Raw genomic sequence first — 17,208 nt, 5'->3', positions numbered from 1 at the left:
CTCCAAATCATTCTAAATTCTAAACTCCTCCAGGGCATACACAGCGCGCTGAAGCAGGTCAGGGCTTCCCAGGCGGTCCAGTCCCGTTTTGCACAACTTCTCTCATTTTCCTCCTTTTCTACAGCACAAAATATCTTGTGCTCAGGCATTCCAAGCTGCTTCATGGCCCAGTGTGTTTACTTTTGTTCCTCATTTTTCAGGAAACTTCGCAATTTTCACTCTCTCTTTCGGATAATTAAAGCCAGTCATTTCAAGTGCGAACTCCAGGAAGCTTTTTGGGACAATGTTCGAGCGCAGGCCCTTGCACTGTCTCCGTCACCGCGTTCACTGCAGTTCCAGCAACAAATTCCAGGGTTCGTGCCATCGCGTTCTCAGGCTTCCCTAGTTTGCACGTACGCATTTTTTCTCCAACTACATCTTACGCGTCTTCAGATTTTAGGATGGTCCTTTTACAACTAGTCTGCTATATGCTACAGCTGCATTACATAGAAAACAAAGTATTATTTGGCTTTAAGAACCACCACTGGAGAAGTCTTGCCTGACAATCATTTAATCATTGGGTCCTATGTTTTTTTTCTTTTTTAACTTTCTTCCTTATGATATAAGAATAAATCACTTATACTATTGTACATTAAACTATTCAAATAATTTTTTATTAAGCAGAAATTGAAAAAAATGGCAATTACAATCATCGTAAAGTCTTAATAATATAAATGTTGGACTATTCCAGAGGGGAATTAAACACTCAGCTACCAGATTTAAAATATTTTGCAAAATATTTACCAAATGTGAATATTATTTAAAAAGAAATGTGACCTGGACAAGATAGTACAAATGATAGCAGTCATTAGTTCCCTTGTTTTTCTAGAGGAGACTGGAAAGGGTGAGGTTATCAACATAGATGAACAGTGTCCTTATGATCATGCCGAACACACTTTAACTTCGGTCGGCCCGCGTTTCCTGGTTCTATCATGGTAATAAGATGTGTATGGGAAATTGCTATCAGGGTGGCAGATTTTAAGCCATGTTAGTAATCTGACTTTGTATTTGACACAGAAAAGGCTTTCAGGACATGGTTTAATCTTGATACCTATTTGCATAAATTCTTTTCTAAATAGTTATTCTCATATATATCCTCCATACTTTTTGCTTACCATGTATCTCTCATAAGCAGTTCTTAAAATAGAACAAATGTCGTAGAATGTGGTTGATTGAATTCTTTCAATCATGACTACATTTTGCATATGCATTCAGTGTTTCTAAACTTTGCACCAGTATCTTTAAATTTAGAATGCACAAATGTAACACATATATTCTATGTTCTTTCATGGTGATTACACCCTATTGAACTTTTTAAATCTGATACTTCTACTTGATTAGTCCTATGACAGTTTGCTTTTCTTATCTAATTTCTACTTGTGCTTTTCCCTCATCAATATTCTCAATCCATCTTTGTCATTATAGTTCCATTTTAGTCTCTTAGACTATTTGATTGCTTCCAATACTCATTAGTACCCAATTTATTTTATTGTTACACATAGTTCATGCATTTTTACTTATCTAAAAACTTTTATAGCTTATATGAAGTGATTTTATTCTAAACATACAAAAGTAGTAACCACCTTTTTGTGAACCATAAATGAACATTATGCTTGCATTTATTAATAAAATTAAATAAACATACAATATATGCTTATTTAAACTTGTATTAAAGATATTAGTGTTTATATACTAAGATTTCTAAAGTTCTATATATTTTTGTCTTAGCAGTGTCAGATTATTAATTATTAAATAATTAGGAATAAACATTTTAATTTTTAACTGTAAAATGCCTCTTTCCTACGAGTTTCAAAACAACTTATGCTTTTGCATAGTATTTTATTAGACTAAGATGATACAATATGATAGATATAGTAAACATAATTATTTTTCACCCAAACCTCAATTTCTAAAATGAAAAATCATGGTAATCAGGTTAAACTTTTAGCAGAAACATTACTTGATTTTATTGCTCCTCTTTGTCTATGTAGTTTTCCCCCAAATACATTAAGACATTAAGCTGAAAATTGTTTCACTTATATATAAAATTATGCAAACTTGACAGATAAATGCAAAATATTGAAACTAGTCACATTCTTACAGCATATACCCAATAAGCTCAAAATGTATTAAAACTTAGATATAAGACATGTATGAAGGACCTGTGGACATGTTCAATGGTGTGGGGAACGACTGTGGGAGCAGGGAGTGGTTAGGAAGAGAACAGAGGGGGGAAATGGAAACATCTATAATAGAATAACAATAAAAATGGATTTATAAAATATTAAAAATAAAATAATTAGAAGAAAACATAGGCAATAAACTGTGACATTGGTCTTAGCAATATTTTTTGCATATGTATACTTGGGCAAAGGCAACAACCAGAAATATAAACAAGTAGGCCTACAGTATATTAAACTAAAAATCTTTTGCACACTGAAGAAAATCATCAGCAAAATAAAAATGTAGCCTATTGAATGAGAGAAGACATTTGCAAATTATGTATCTGATAAGGGGTTAATATGCAAAATGTGTAAGAAATTAATAAAACTCAACATCAGCAACAACAATAATAACAAACAAATAATAGGAACAGAGGATTTTAGAACATATTTCCTCCAAAGAAGACATACAGATGGGCCAACAGACACATGAAATGATGCTCAGCATCTGTAATCATTAGGGAAATGCCAAGCAGAACCTCAATGAGATATCACCTTGCAACTACTAAAATCATGTTATCTATAAGACAATAAAGTGTTGGTGAGGATATGGAGAAAAAGGAACCCTCATGTGCTGTAGGTGGTATTGTAAACTGGCTCAGCCACTATGGAAAATAACATGGGGGTTCTTCAGAAAATTAAAAATAGAGTTAGCATAAAACCCAGCAATGCCACTTCTGGGTATTTTTCCTGAGGAAAACAAAAACACTAATTTGAAAAGAAATGAATTCCTATGTTCATTGCAGCATTATTTACAACAGCCAAGATATTGAAGCAACCTAGATGTCCAACAATAGATTAATAAATAGAGATGTGAGATATATTTATATATCTGGAAAAAGTCCAGGCATTGTTAATATAATGAGAACAGTTTGCGTGACATCTATGTAACCTGGCACCCAAGGAGAATGGACAATAATGTGCATATGTGAACAATGACAACTTCATTGTACTAGTGACTGGGGGTGGTAGATATGATTGAGTAAGCATGTGTACTGTGTGGTCATCACATTCAAAGTGACTGGATGAGTAGAGCAACGAATCTGCATCAGCTATGGGCAGCTGGTGATGGGCAGCTTCATCACAATGACATGCCTGCTCATGCATCATGTCTCATGTAGAGTGTTTTGATGATGCATCAAATGACCCATGTGACTCAGCCCCCCTACAGCTCATATTTGGTGTCCCAAGACTGCTGTTTTTTTTCCAAAAGCTAAAATCACTTTTGAAAGGGAAGAGATTTCAGACCATTGATGAGATTCAGGAAAATACGATGGGGCAGTTGATGGTGTTCAGGAGAACTGTGTGAGGTCCCAAGGTGCATACTTTGAAGGGAACTGAAGTGTCATTGTCCTATGTATGATGTTTCTTGTATCTGGTATCTTCAGTAAATGTCTTTTTTTCATATTACATGGCTATATACTTTCTGGACAGATCACACACATATATGAGTATGTGTATGTATACACACACACTTGTTGCCTTTGCCTAAGTGTACATATATATGTGTATATGTGTGTATGTATACACACTGGATTATTAGCCATGAAAATAAAATCTTGCCATTTGTGACAACATGGATGATCTTAGCGGATATTTTGAATGAAATATGTCAGATAGATAAAGATAAACATCATATCATTTGACTTATATGTGGAATCTAAAAAACAAAAAACAAAACTAATGAAGAAACAAAACAGAAATGAACTCATAGATACATAGAAGGAATTGCTGGCTGCCAGGTAGAGGTGAGGGGGTTAGGGTTAGGCAGAGATGGTGGAGGGGATTAAGTGCTACAGATTTTCAGTTTCAAAATAAATCACAGAGAGATATGTGCAACCTAAGGACTGTAGTAAATAACATCATAGTAATTTGTATGGTGACATATGGTTACTAGACTTACCATGCTGATCATTTTTAACATATAAATATATATATAATATAAACATTGAATTGTTATGTTGTACACCTAAAACTAACATACTGTTGTATGTTACTTATAATTTTAAAAACAAATAAATGTTTTTAAAGAAGGAAAAAATCTATGCTAACATTTAATAAGTGGCAATAAATTTGAAATTTTTTAATAAACATAATCTAAAACAAGATGATAAAGTCAGATCTCTTGAAAATGGTGCAAGGATGTGGAATTAAAACCAGCCAGCTAATTTTCAGAAATGGAGGTTCATGGTGTCTAAGTGATGTGGCATATATTAAAAATAATACAATAAGCATGCACACCAAACAAAAAGTGCAGCTTGGTTATACTTTTTTTCACTAAAAATTTTAATTAGTATATGGGAATTGAAAAGAGAAGGAAACCATTAAAGTAAAGGTCTACCATTTAGTGTGGTAAACATTGAAAATGTCAATAGTCATAAAAAAAACTATGGTTTACAATATACACAAAAATAAATCAAGGATATGACACCCAATTTAAAATACCTACCGACTCCAGGCACATTTTCAGTGGACTTTGATGTTAGACACCTCTCTAAATGAGATGGTGTCTTTCCATGTACATGTTGTAAAACAAGTTCATCTGCGAATGATTCACTTCCGTGAAAAACTCAGCAGTGCTATGTGTGGCATTACGTGTCTGCGACACATCACAAAAGAAATTATCCTGAAAACCAGCTGTGCGTCAAGTGGCTTGCTTTTATCTAAGTGACAAAATACTTTTTGTGTGTGAACAATACTGGGTATAAATGTAACTTTTTTCTTCTTGGTCTTTAAAATATTGATTGGGCCTTGGCTGGTGTGGCTCAGTGGATTGAGCACGGGCCTGCAAACCAAAGGGTTGCTGGTTCAATTCTCAGTCAGGGCACATGCCTGGGTTGTGGGCCCGGTCCCCAGTGGGGTATGTGAGAGACACAACCACACATTGATGTTTCTCTCCCTCTCTCCTTCCCTTCCCTTCTCTCTAAAAATAAAAATAAATAAAATTTAAAAAATTTGATTGGTTAATAAAATAATATAGGTTTCAAGTTATAATTCTATAATACATCACCTGTATATTGCATTCTGTGTTCACCACCGCAAGTCAAGTCTCTTCTATTGCCATTTATATGCCCTTTGCCCTTTACTACATGAAGCCCCTCCTATTCCTCTGGTAATCACCATACTGGTGTCTGTGTCTACCAGATTTTTTTAATGAGCAACATACAAGATGGATAGAATGAACAAGAGAAATGGCCCTTTTGCATGGCCCATATGTAGGTGGAGGAAGAGAAAAAGAAAGTGAGAAGGATATGCACTGGATTGTAATAAACTGTTCATCTGTTAAGACTTCTAATCAGAATAATTTCTACATCATTTAATTTATCATATATATGGTCCTAATTTATAGTTCAAGAACTCTGGGCAAATTCAGAGTTTATAGATTATATCCTGAAAAGAAGGTTTAGAGGAAAAAGGGTGAGAAAGAAAGAGAAAGAAATGAAGAGAGAGGCATAGACAAATAGTAAAAGAAAATCAGGTTATTTGGATGGACACTCATAGTTAAGAAAAAGCAAGTTCAGATACAGTCTCATATCACTCAGACTGAACACTGTCGTATTGGGATCACTCAGTAAATTTTGGAAGAATGAATTGATAAATAATATTACCCTAGTTGGATAAATGATTTAAGGCCAATAAAGAGAAAAGACTAATCAATAATACCACATAGTTTATCAATATGATTAAAGACAGCATGATTTATTGCATTAACTATTTAATTACTTTTAACATCTGTTGAGTCTATGTCTTCCAGTAAGATATTTTATATTTAAATACTTTCGAACTTTATTAGGGCAACAACAAACGGGAAACTGTAGATGATTATAAACACATATCCAGGGACAATAGAGTATTAGTTTTTATTTTAAATTATTTATAATTGCTGCATTTATTGGGCATTTACTATGTATCAAGCCATCTGCTAAAATTTTATGTTTATTAAGTCATTTTATGAATGTAAGCAACTCAGATTTAAATAGAATTTTAATGGCAACATTTAAAACATTATATTTTAATACTGTCTTGTGACCCTCTGAATTATCTACTTACTGTTTTCAAAGTCCCTCAAAATATATGTAAATGCAAGAATAATGAAGAATAATTATTAGCTCAATGCTTAGGAAGCTAAGGATGATTAAACAAACAGATGTTAAAAGTTATTAAGTTCTCCTTGTGACTAAGTCTATGTTAATTTAGCTTTGTTTGCAGTTAAAACAGAATTCTTATTTGGTTCGTGTAGTTACCACTAGGGAATTTCTTAAAAGAAGCCAAAATTTCATGTAACAAGCTCAGAATAACCTGTAGATGAGAAATGCAAGGAAGTATACAGAAAAAAATATTTGTAATAGTGTTTATTACCCTTAAAAATAATTGCTCTTAGAAAACACACAGCCACAGAAGCATTTATTCTTTTTGATAGTCAGTCACTGAATCGTTTCATTTTCCTGTGTATATGAAACAGTTGAAGAAGTGGTGACACAATACGTAAAAATTTAAAAAATGTTTAAAAGGACATTTTACGCTTCCTCTTCCTATCATGATTCTTCTTACAATGATTCTATATAATTTTATGCTTCCTCTTCCTATAAAAGTACTTTAGTCACTGGCATAAAATGTAATGGGAAATGTATTGATAGAAATAGTGCAGACATGTCCATGACCGTGACTTGGAGGCACTGAAACCCCACCCCCTAAAATGTCTAGATTCTAGTTTTTCTAAATTCTAACCATTTTGATTAATTTCAAGAAATTATAGTGATAAGTATATGACCATTTTTAAAAATTTTATTTTTTATAACTTTTTTTCACATCTCTGATGTGAGTGTCTTATGAAAAAAGTATTGAAGTTCAGATTCTGTATGGAAAACTGACTTGAGTTAAGATACAGAATTTTCTTACTTCTATTTCTCCACTCTGAAAACTGAAAGAATGTACTAAGAAAATCCTGAATCAGGTTATAAGTTGGGGAAGCATATCAAATACATGTTGAAACATTTCTGATCAATTTGGAACAAAATGCATGAATTGGAAAGAGGCATCTTGGATCAAATTACAACCATTTCTCCTGAGTGGTGGGACGGTTTGCCCATGATGTAACATTAGGAAATCTATAAAAGTAATTAAATCAATGAGTCAGGATAAAAGTGTCTACATTTGATATTGCTTATTATCTAACCTTATGGTATTATTTATAAATAATGCAGTAAGTTTTTCTTACCAGAATGAGAAACTAATACTCAATCACTTAATCAATTATATCAATTATAATCAAATCAATTATACGTAATCAATTAAGGTAAATTTTACATTTACTTTAGAACCATAAATATCTACAACCAAGATTGCTCTATCCAGCAAAGCTTTCATTTAGAATGGAAGGACAGATAAAGTGCTTCTCAGATAAGATCAAGTTCAGGGAGTTTGTCATCACCAAGCCATTATTATATGAAATGTTAAAGGGACTTATCTAAGAAAAAGAAGTTAAAAAATATGAACAGTGAAAGGACAGCAAACTCACAGTTATTAACAACCACACCTAAAACAAAAGCAAACTAAGAAGACAGCTAGATTAAGAGCAAACCGTAGAAATGAAGATCACATGAAGGGTTAGCAACAGGGGAGTGGGAGAAGGAGAAAGGGGGAGAAGGTACAGATAATAAGTAGCATAGACCATAGATAAAAAATATATAGGAGGAGGGCAGGAATAGTAGGGGAAATATAGAATTTAAAGAACTTGAGACATGTGGCCATAAACTAAAGGGGGGGGTGATAGAGAAGGGGTGTGCAGGGTAGAGGGGAATGAAGGGGGGAAATAGAACAACTGTAATGGCATAATCAATAAAATATATTTTTAAAAACACACACACAAAGAATCATAAATATGTATAGTTCTAGAACTACTATTTAGTGCAGTAAGATAGGAAAAATTACACATTTCTAAAATTTTAAGAATCATCTAATAAAAGTGAAAGAACAAAGTTATTTCCAGAATCTATAATTGTATTTTTCAGAAACATAAGAAACCCAACAAAAATTCTCTTAAGAGTGTTCAGTACTCTGACAAAAACGTTACCCTTCACATATATCAGAAATTACCAGTTGGGAAATCTGAAAGCAAACTATGCCATTCAGAAAATAAAAGCACATTATACACTGTCTGGGATAAACATATTCAACTTTTTTGTAAGATACTTTTTAAATATCTCAGATGGAGTAATTGATATGTTTACTGTAAGGGGTTACCCAAATATTGACATATGATAAACCTGTCCAAACACACACACACACGGGCAGTCTGTCCTTTCTTAGCACGGTTCCCACACACAAACATTTCAGTTTAGTTAATAACACCAATCCTTAACAACAGAATGCAAATTTTATTTACCATTTTGTATTACCTGTAACTGTATCACATACAACCTTCACCCTTAGTTTTTCAGACCACATTTATGATGAACATCATAATCAAACCAAAGAAGTTTTTAAACATATGGCAATTCATTTAAAATTAATAAGAAAAATGAAAAAAATGTTTCAAAAGAAGTCAAGTGACTGGAGAGCTATTACCAATAAATCAGATGCCACTGAAATGGATAAAGTGTGATAGTGGTATATAAGAATAGATAAAAGATAAATGAGAGAATATATAATGTTCCATGCCAACTGAGGCCATTCTCTTTTCTCTGCAATCCAGTTGTGAGTCTGTCACTGTTTGTTCCTTCAGTTCTAGGGGCCTATGTCCCATAATCACTTCAGACTCAGACTTCTAGTCCCTGCTTCTCTTTTGCATACTTCATATTGGCAGGTTGAGGCAACTTATCCTCGTTGGTTAAAATATTAGAATTTATAAAATATGCAAGTTTGAGAACAACAGTATTTTATGTGATAGCAATGAGAATATCTTAGAATGCCTTTCTTAACTAGGCACTCCACCCACTTTTCATAGCAACCACATTCTGTCATTAACTTATTTAGCATTTTATTTTCTAAATATTGGTGTCACAATTTTTTATTTATTCCCTTGACTTTAGCTTTGGCATAAGCACTGAATAAGTAGTTGCTGAATATAAAGATGGAAGAAACCTCCATTCTTAAAAGTCATTTAGCCACCAGGCAAACTACCCTCATATTTCACTTGGAACTTGCTCTGTTACTTGCTATTTTCTCTCCCCTTCTTTTTACTACTCTGCTCTTTAGGAATTCTTTCTTTTTTCTCCTCCCCTTTCCCCTGTCCCTTTCCTTCCTCCTCACTCTCTCCCCTCCTCCTCCTCCTTCTTCTTTGCCTTCTTTATGGCAGCTATTTTCAACTTTTTTTCATTGCATCACACATATAAAATACTAAAATTCTGTGGCATACCAAAATATTTTTTTTTGCTAATCTGAGAAAAATGGGTATTATTTTTATTGATTTGCAAAAAATAATAATGGTAACTACCTATCCTAGTTGTTTTATACTTGTATATAAAGATTTCTGGTACCAAGAATTAACCAATCAGATGCAACCTTATTATGAAATGTGACAAATATGATACAACTTTATTATATGACCTATATATTTATGGTTCAAGACATGGTATTTGCACCTGATGGCTATTCTTGTTTAGGCTATCGTGATTTTTTTAATTTGAAAATTTAAGGGAAAAGAGGTCAGTGCCTTTAACTATATAGATAGAAAGTGCATGTTTTATAAATTATTATGGCACACCAGTCTGCAGCTGAAAATCGTTGCTTTAGAGCATACACATCCTGCCCTGTGCTTTCAATGAATAATCTTCTACCCCTAACCAATTGTCAGAAAGTTCCTCGTCAAAAAGAATTTTATAGTAAAAGAAATTCTGTCACCAGCAGTTGAAATAATATGCATTTGTTTTGCCACACACAAAATAAGTTGATAATTATTAAAGTTATGTTTCAAACCAGTCAAGGAATCATTCATTGTATATAGTAATTAAAATAAATTTAAAATAATTGAGCAACAGTTACTAGGATTATTAACTAATTATATAGCAAAACACACAAATTTCAAATGAACTAGAGTCAAAGGTAAAATAACTCACAAATAATTGGATGGATCTATAAGTAATTATATATGTGATACTCTGTTGGCAAAATATTTTATCACCACTCAAATATGTGCAAAAGACCTAATTTAAATAATTGACAATAAATTATCATTTTGGGGCCAACTGAGGTTGCAATGAATAAAAATGAAATAATTGTACTTAGTGTTTATAATTGAGGATTACTTTCTATCAGTATCTCAGTTACATGAGGTGATGGAAACTTGCATATTTACACAGATTGGCTTCTTAGAGGTCATGTCTCTAATCAAGTTGGCATTTTAATATTTCCAATGTACTATCGCTTTTATAAAAGAAGTATCAAGCAGTACATCAGTGGTAACTTCTGGGTTTCAAATACATTTTCCTTATGCTCGTTGAGTAACAGTGGCTCAGTTTCCCCTGAGGACTTAGAATCACATCCATACAATGATCTCATTTGCCAGCCTGAACCTGCACAGGGAGCCCAGATGGCCGGGGGCTGCTTCAGCTTCCAGTTTAATAGGACCAGTACTGTGTCCTAGAGGAAACCTTTTTGTCTTAAAAATTAAAACCTCTACCGACTTATCAAGTTTACAGATATGGGAAAATGGTTTATTTGCTGTCATGAGAGGGGTCCATTTTCTTTTCTGTTCCTTTGTTATGGGGGTAGATGGCTTTAGAGTCGATGGCCTTGGCTTGGAGGGATTTACCACGTCCTGTAGGACAGCATCCCAAAGGTACAGTCTCTGTGTCCTGGATGATGGTGTAAGTGAACCTCCAACAGTTACTCTACCATTCATCCCCTGATCATTTGTGGCTTGCAAAATGGATAAAGCATGGATGGAGGTGCTGATAGACAGGAGAAGCAAAGGTCTATATTAATCTGTTTCTATGAAGATAAAACACGATCACTTCTAGAATGCAAGGGGATAGTGGCTACAACCTGCTGCCATAGCTGATGCTGCCAGGAAGCCATGCCAGGTCCAAAACTTAGAATTTGTTTTTGCTGCTGTCAATTGAGTCCTTAACAGCGGTAGCTGGAAGATCTGCCTTGGTGCGGGGTATTCAGAGGCCACAGATGCCTTAGTTTCTGCTGCCATGGACCCTTTGTGAGCACATAGGATGGCACGATGCAGAATTTTACAGGATGGGTTGGCAATCATCTTAATTATAGAGCCTCCTCTCATGGGTGTTTTCTGATCAGTGTGTTGTAGGAGACAAATGCCCTCAAGCACTGTGCTCCGTCCCAGAGATCTATGTATATACTTCCCCCCAAATTACTTTCTCATCTATCTTTTCATCTTATAAAGATTGTAACTTCACTTTAATGTATATTTCTTTGAACCATATTAATCCAAGACTAAATTTTTGAAATAAAACCTTCAGTAGAGCTAAGTAACTGAAAGTAGTAATCAAGGCAGAACATCACTAAGTGCTGCTGTATGTGAGGGATCAACAGTGAAATTTTGGGGGAGGTATAATTGACATACCACATGATGTTAGTGTCTGTTGTACAAAATAATGATGTGATATTCTTACGCATTGAGAAATGATCGCTATAGTAAGTCTAGTTAACATTTGTCCTCATACATAGTTATAAAACTTTTATTTTCTCTCATGATAGGTACTTTTAAGATAGACTCTTAGTGATTTAAAAAAATGGAATACAGTATTATTAACTGAAGTCACCATGCTATATATCAGATTCCCATGACTGGCTTATTTTGTGCCTGAAAGTCTGTACCTTTGCACCCCTTAACCCATTTCACCCAATCCCCACCCACACCCCTGGCAACTTCTAAACTGTTCTTTGTATCCATCAGCTTGTTGTTGTTGTTGAAATTTTTAAGCAGAAGGGCAATTAAATGTATTTGGATGGACCAGGGTGAATATAAAAGACAAAGCAACTCTTAAGATGGATTAAATGAATATTCAAATTTCAACAGCAGACACATTCTTGCTCTTTTTTTAAGAGAAGAAATGCATATTCCAGCTTCACAATGTTCTTTTAACATATGACAATTCATATATATATTGCTATTCTTTCATATACATTTTTAACTTTTAATAATATTATGAAAACAAGACCCATATAAAAATGAATATAAAATAGAAGTGACTATATCTAGGGAGTGAGGATTTGATGAACTAATCTCATATTCCCATAATAGATATTTTGTGCTATTGTTAGAAAATTCTTTAGAGTTTTTACCAGCAAACTGCCAAAATAAGATCTATTTTCATTAAAGCCTTTCACCATGCCTATAAAATAAGAAATGTGAGGACATCAATCATATCAATCTCAAGGGTGAAAGTTCCTAATTTTTAAAGTCCCCAAAAGTTATGTGAATGTTTTCTTCAAAACTTGAGCCTGAGAAAGGTCAGTCCTGTCCTAAAAGTAGAAACAGCCAAGTCATGAGTAGGTTCAGAACCTCCAATCTCCATTCTCTCCTTGGTGGGGACAGGCTGAGGTTTCAGGGTAAACTTCTGCTCATAGAGGAAGAGTTTCTTCAAGTCAGACAAGAAGAGTCAATATTAGAAAGTCAAGTCATGTAACTTATAACTTATTTTTTAATTATAATAAAGTCTTATGAATTATGGAATAGTCTGTGGATTTGTAACTATTTTACTTTAGTGCAAATGGGAAATTTCTAAATGACGTTAGTTAAAAAGACAGGGTTTTCCCAGAGATAGAAAATATTTATTTAAAGAAATTAAAAATAATCAAATATAAATTAAATTATTTAAACTGGTATAAAATATTTGCACATACTTTAGAGTGTTTTAAATTATAAACTTCTTAACCATCAGAAATGAACTGTGATAAAGATTGCAACATGTGAAAGAGAATGGTGAAGAATTTGGATTAATAAAGAAATTATTATTGGAAAATATATGGTGTATATTTTTAAGATTTATCAAAGTTATTCTTTCCTTGTGTTTTACCAGTGCACCTTAACATTTAAGATAAAAATGCTTGTTTATTATTGTAAGTCTCTGACTTAATTTTTCATGTTTGATTTCTAACAGCTTTCACATCACACCACACCCCATCCCCTTCTACTGCCTATCTGGGAGGCTGATAAGAGAGCCAAGTGTCCCCACATTTGATTTCAGCCTGAAGTTTACACACCTCAAGCCCTGGCCATGTGCACTGATCTGCTTCCTGTGCCCCACCATCTCATCATGATAGAGATCAAGGTAGTTTCCAGTCCTTGCTCTCCTGAGCCACTTTGTTTCTGCTGCTGAGCCTGCACTGCTCTTCCCAGGAAGCTTCGTCATGTGAGTTACAAGCCTTTCAGAACCTACAGTGCTTGACGTGTGCTACCAGTCTGGGCATCCAAACCAAATTTTTGGTTGGGGCACATCCTGTGCCTATGGCGGTGAATTGCAACACTTATTCATGAATAAAATCATGTATACACTTATACATACTTTTAAGTTAACTTAATCTATTACTCATTTGATGTATTTATTAATTATTCATACACACATTCAATGATCATTTAGTTTTAAATGGTAGCTTTTAGTTAAAAAATAAGAGTTTCAAATTAAAATGACACAAACAATGTAAAGTTCAAAGGACATTATAATGTTAAAGAACAATAGGAGAAGTAATTTGGAGAGAATGATACAACAGCCATGAAACATACTGACTTCATGAAACAAGAAATTTCAAGATATTAACAGAAAAAAATAAATGGTCTGGAGTTAAAGTGATATAAATTGATAAGATCAAACTGAGAAATTCCACAAAGAGCCTCCTTTAAAATACATATTAGCTAAGTGAGGAATTTAGTTTAAACAGCAAAAAAAAAAAACTTTGAAAAGAGACAAACTATGAGAAAGAAGATGAAAATTGGGTCAGAAAAGATGTATACAAGACTAGAAACAGAAATGTATTTAAAAAGTAAGCACAATGTTGAAAAGAGGAAGAGGTTGGATATGAAATAGGCAAAGAAAGGATAGATGTGAATAAGAATAAGATGTAATATGAAATGAATCCTTGAAACAATGTATTCTGGGATTTTCTCAGACTCTTAGACTCTCTCACTAAGCTGGATGCGGAATTAAAAAGATAGCTTCCTATTAAAAACTTCAGATTTTAGTTCACTATTCTTGAAAGAATGAAGTTAAATTACTCAAGTTAATATACATTAAACTCTAAAAATTACAAAAATATATAGGATGCACACCTAATGCTAAACTCAAAATGTTCTTTTAATATCCATTAGGCTCTTTCAAATCAAACTAAATTATTCTGAAGGTCATTTTACATGAAAAACTTACTATAGTTGTGAATTACAAAGATTTGAATCACAACATATAAAGACTAATTTTCTGTGCTCTAATTTTTTAAGAGCTCTATCAACTGAATCTAATTGGTATAATTATCTTTTTACAGATAGACCTTAATTGTTTATTTGAATCAGAGTTTCAAATGATCAAGGGAAGAGCAATTAATTTCATGAGTCCAGATTTTAGGCTTTATGGAGCTGCACTGAGACTATTCAAGGATTATACTTCTAAACTGATGTATTGTCACAAACTGGAATATAAATCAGAGAACAAAATTAATTATCCTAAGTTTTATCTGACATTATTCTAGGTTATCTTACATGAAAAAGTCTTTAAATAATTTACCTTAGCTTTTAAATTCAGTCACACAATGATTTTCATAGCAATGTATTTGATGAATATAACCATGATGATAATGGTACCTGCAGGGATGAATAAAATAAAGATGAAACAGGTGAGTATTAGATTTTTACTTTTTTGGAAAAGAAAAGTTTGTCACATTAATTCCAAAATTGAAAAACAATGAATACATCTAATATCTCCTGTATTTCCAGCCCTTTGATAAATGTTTGCCTTCCATGGCGAGTGAATCATTTAGAACTAAATCTGATCTCTGTGTGTTGAATGACTAAAAGTATTTCTGAAGAGCTGCACCCCAACATACAATGTGACTTCAGCACTTTCTTCTTCCCCTTTTTTATTCCTTTCAAAGGAGCGATTTAAATAGTAATTGTATATGAAGTTTTAATCCTAAGGGTTATATTGACTAAGATGATTGTAGCGATGTCTCATCGTACCAGTTTCTCCTGGTTTTCTTTTTGTCCTGAGATGTCTATTAGGATGAACTGTACTGGCTTGCTTCCTTGCTCTTTTGGTTTCTAGATGAGTGACTCCAATGGGACCCATGGCAGCAAATGAGATGGGTAACTTGGGGATGGCTGTATTTCTCTTAAAAAAATCAGAAATCTTGTTAGGTTGTGTTGTCCAAGCAGCTTCTCTCCAGCTTGTTAGGTCTCTTCCCTTTTCTTATACCTTCAGGCTTAGATGTGGTAACTGCTCTTGGGGATCTTCCTGAACACAGTAAGTCAGACCTTTATTAACATCTCATAAGTGTCCAATTTTAATACTGCATTTATTTCAACTGACTGGTTAAAACCCAGGTGAAAAGAAAATTAGTGAGCTAGAATATAGACCAGGAGGAAATACACAGATGCTCCATGTTCTGAGAAGATGAAGAGAACAACTGTATGAAACAGAGGTCGAATACCTTAGCACATCTAGAGAAAGTGTGAACATACAACCAGTTGAGCTCCAGAAGAATAAAATAAAATGTTGAGAGGCTATAATTAAATAGATATTAGCTGAGGACTTTATATAATTGAAGAAAACCACAAAATCACCAAACAAAATAAGTTAGAATACACACTATTGTGAAACTAAAAAATATCAAATACAGAGATAAAGATCCTAGAGGGAAAAAAGCGAGAGAGAAAATAGACGTCACCTATAACTATAACAACAACGGAATGAGGAGTAAAATGGTGTAATCATTTCAGAGGGCAAAGATTAAATACATACCACACAATATATATCAAAAGATATTATCTCTTAAGAGCAAGAGATAAATTAAAAATTGAGGCAAAATAAGCATAGCATTTACTTTCAATATACTGGAAGTGAAAAAACTTACAAAGTATGTAATTTCAAGAAAAATAAATTATTTTATAAGGAAGGTTTGAAATTCAAGAAGCAATGGTGAATATTTGTATTATGAAGATAAATGTAATAAAAGTCTCTTGGACTATAAAATCTTATAATAACATGTAATTTTGAGAACTTGGAGAAAGAACTATATTAGTAATACCATTATTGTGAGGTTTAAATGTTATAGGGATTGCAAAACTTCATATTATATTTTTCTCTAAAAAACTTTTAAAAAATGCTACAACTTCATGATCAGATGTTTTTCAGTACATTTGTTTTGTTCCCATGTTTTATTTTTAGTTTGTTTTATAATTTATTTTCAACTTTATTTTTGGTAATGTATTCGTTTTCTTCCTGGTTTTCACTGTGAGATATTTCAGTCTTGGATTTCAACCAGAGTAGTTTCAGGACATAAATCTTGATTTTTTAGTGTTTCAGTGGATTCAGAATGAAAATGCAATTAAATTGTACCTTAAATTATATCATGTTAAAACATTCATCCAAAATGTTATAATTTAATTACTTATAAGAAAGCCTTAAAACATTGATTTTGGTCAAAAGTCCAGCTAGAGAATTTTAGTTTGTCTTTTGTTCTTTGCTTGAACCCCTTTAAAATGAATGAGCATTCACTCTTCATTAGTCATCACATGCAGGACTCCTTTTTGTTTTATGTCTGTCTGTTTCATACCATTTCACTTGTTTATATTGCCTGCCTAGAACCTGAATGCATTTAAGTTTTTGATGAATGGCTTCTAAGATGACAACTATCTGAAATATGTGTATTCCAGTTTTTAAAAAGCTGGAAATTCCATAAGTTTCCTTTCACTTTTCTAGGAAAGTCTAAAGTGTAATGTTAATGCTATAGATTGCTTAAAGTACAGATTTGCCTATTGCTGTATAAT

General features: G+C 33.1%; 1 long non-coding RNA gene across 9 annotated transcripts in view; it reads left to right on the top strand.

Moving 5' to 3' along the window:
• Positions 1–16,536, top strand: part of LOC119042855 (uncharacterized) — a 69,418-nt gene extending 52,882 nt beyond the window's left edge. For 6 of the 9 annotated variants that reach the window (XR_008390903.1, XR_008390899.1, XR_008390905.1 and 3 more), the window contains one exon: positions 201–553. This is a non-coding gene — a long non-coding RNA (uncharacterized LOC119042855). Of the gene's footprint in view, positions 1–200; positions 554–13,333 lie in introns of those variants that run through there. The other 3 variants (XR_008390900.1, XR_008390898.1, XR_008390904.1) reach the window with 3 other exon arrangements.
• Positions 16,537–17,208: the final 672 nt, after the last annotated feature.

This window comes from Artibeus jamaicensis, unplaced genomic scaffold (genome assembly GCF_021234435.1).
Source record: "Artibeus jamaicensis isolate MK-2021 breed Jamaican fruit bat unplaced genomic scaffold, CSHL_Jam_final contig_233, whole genome shotgun sequence".
NCBI classification, from domain to species: domain Eukaryota; kingdom Metazoa; phylum Chordata; class Mammalia; order Chiroptera; family Phyllostomidae; genus Artibeus; species Artibeus jamaicensis.
This window is presented reverse-complemented; position numbering and strand designations above follow the sequence as displayed.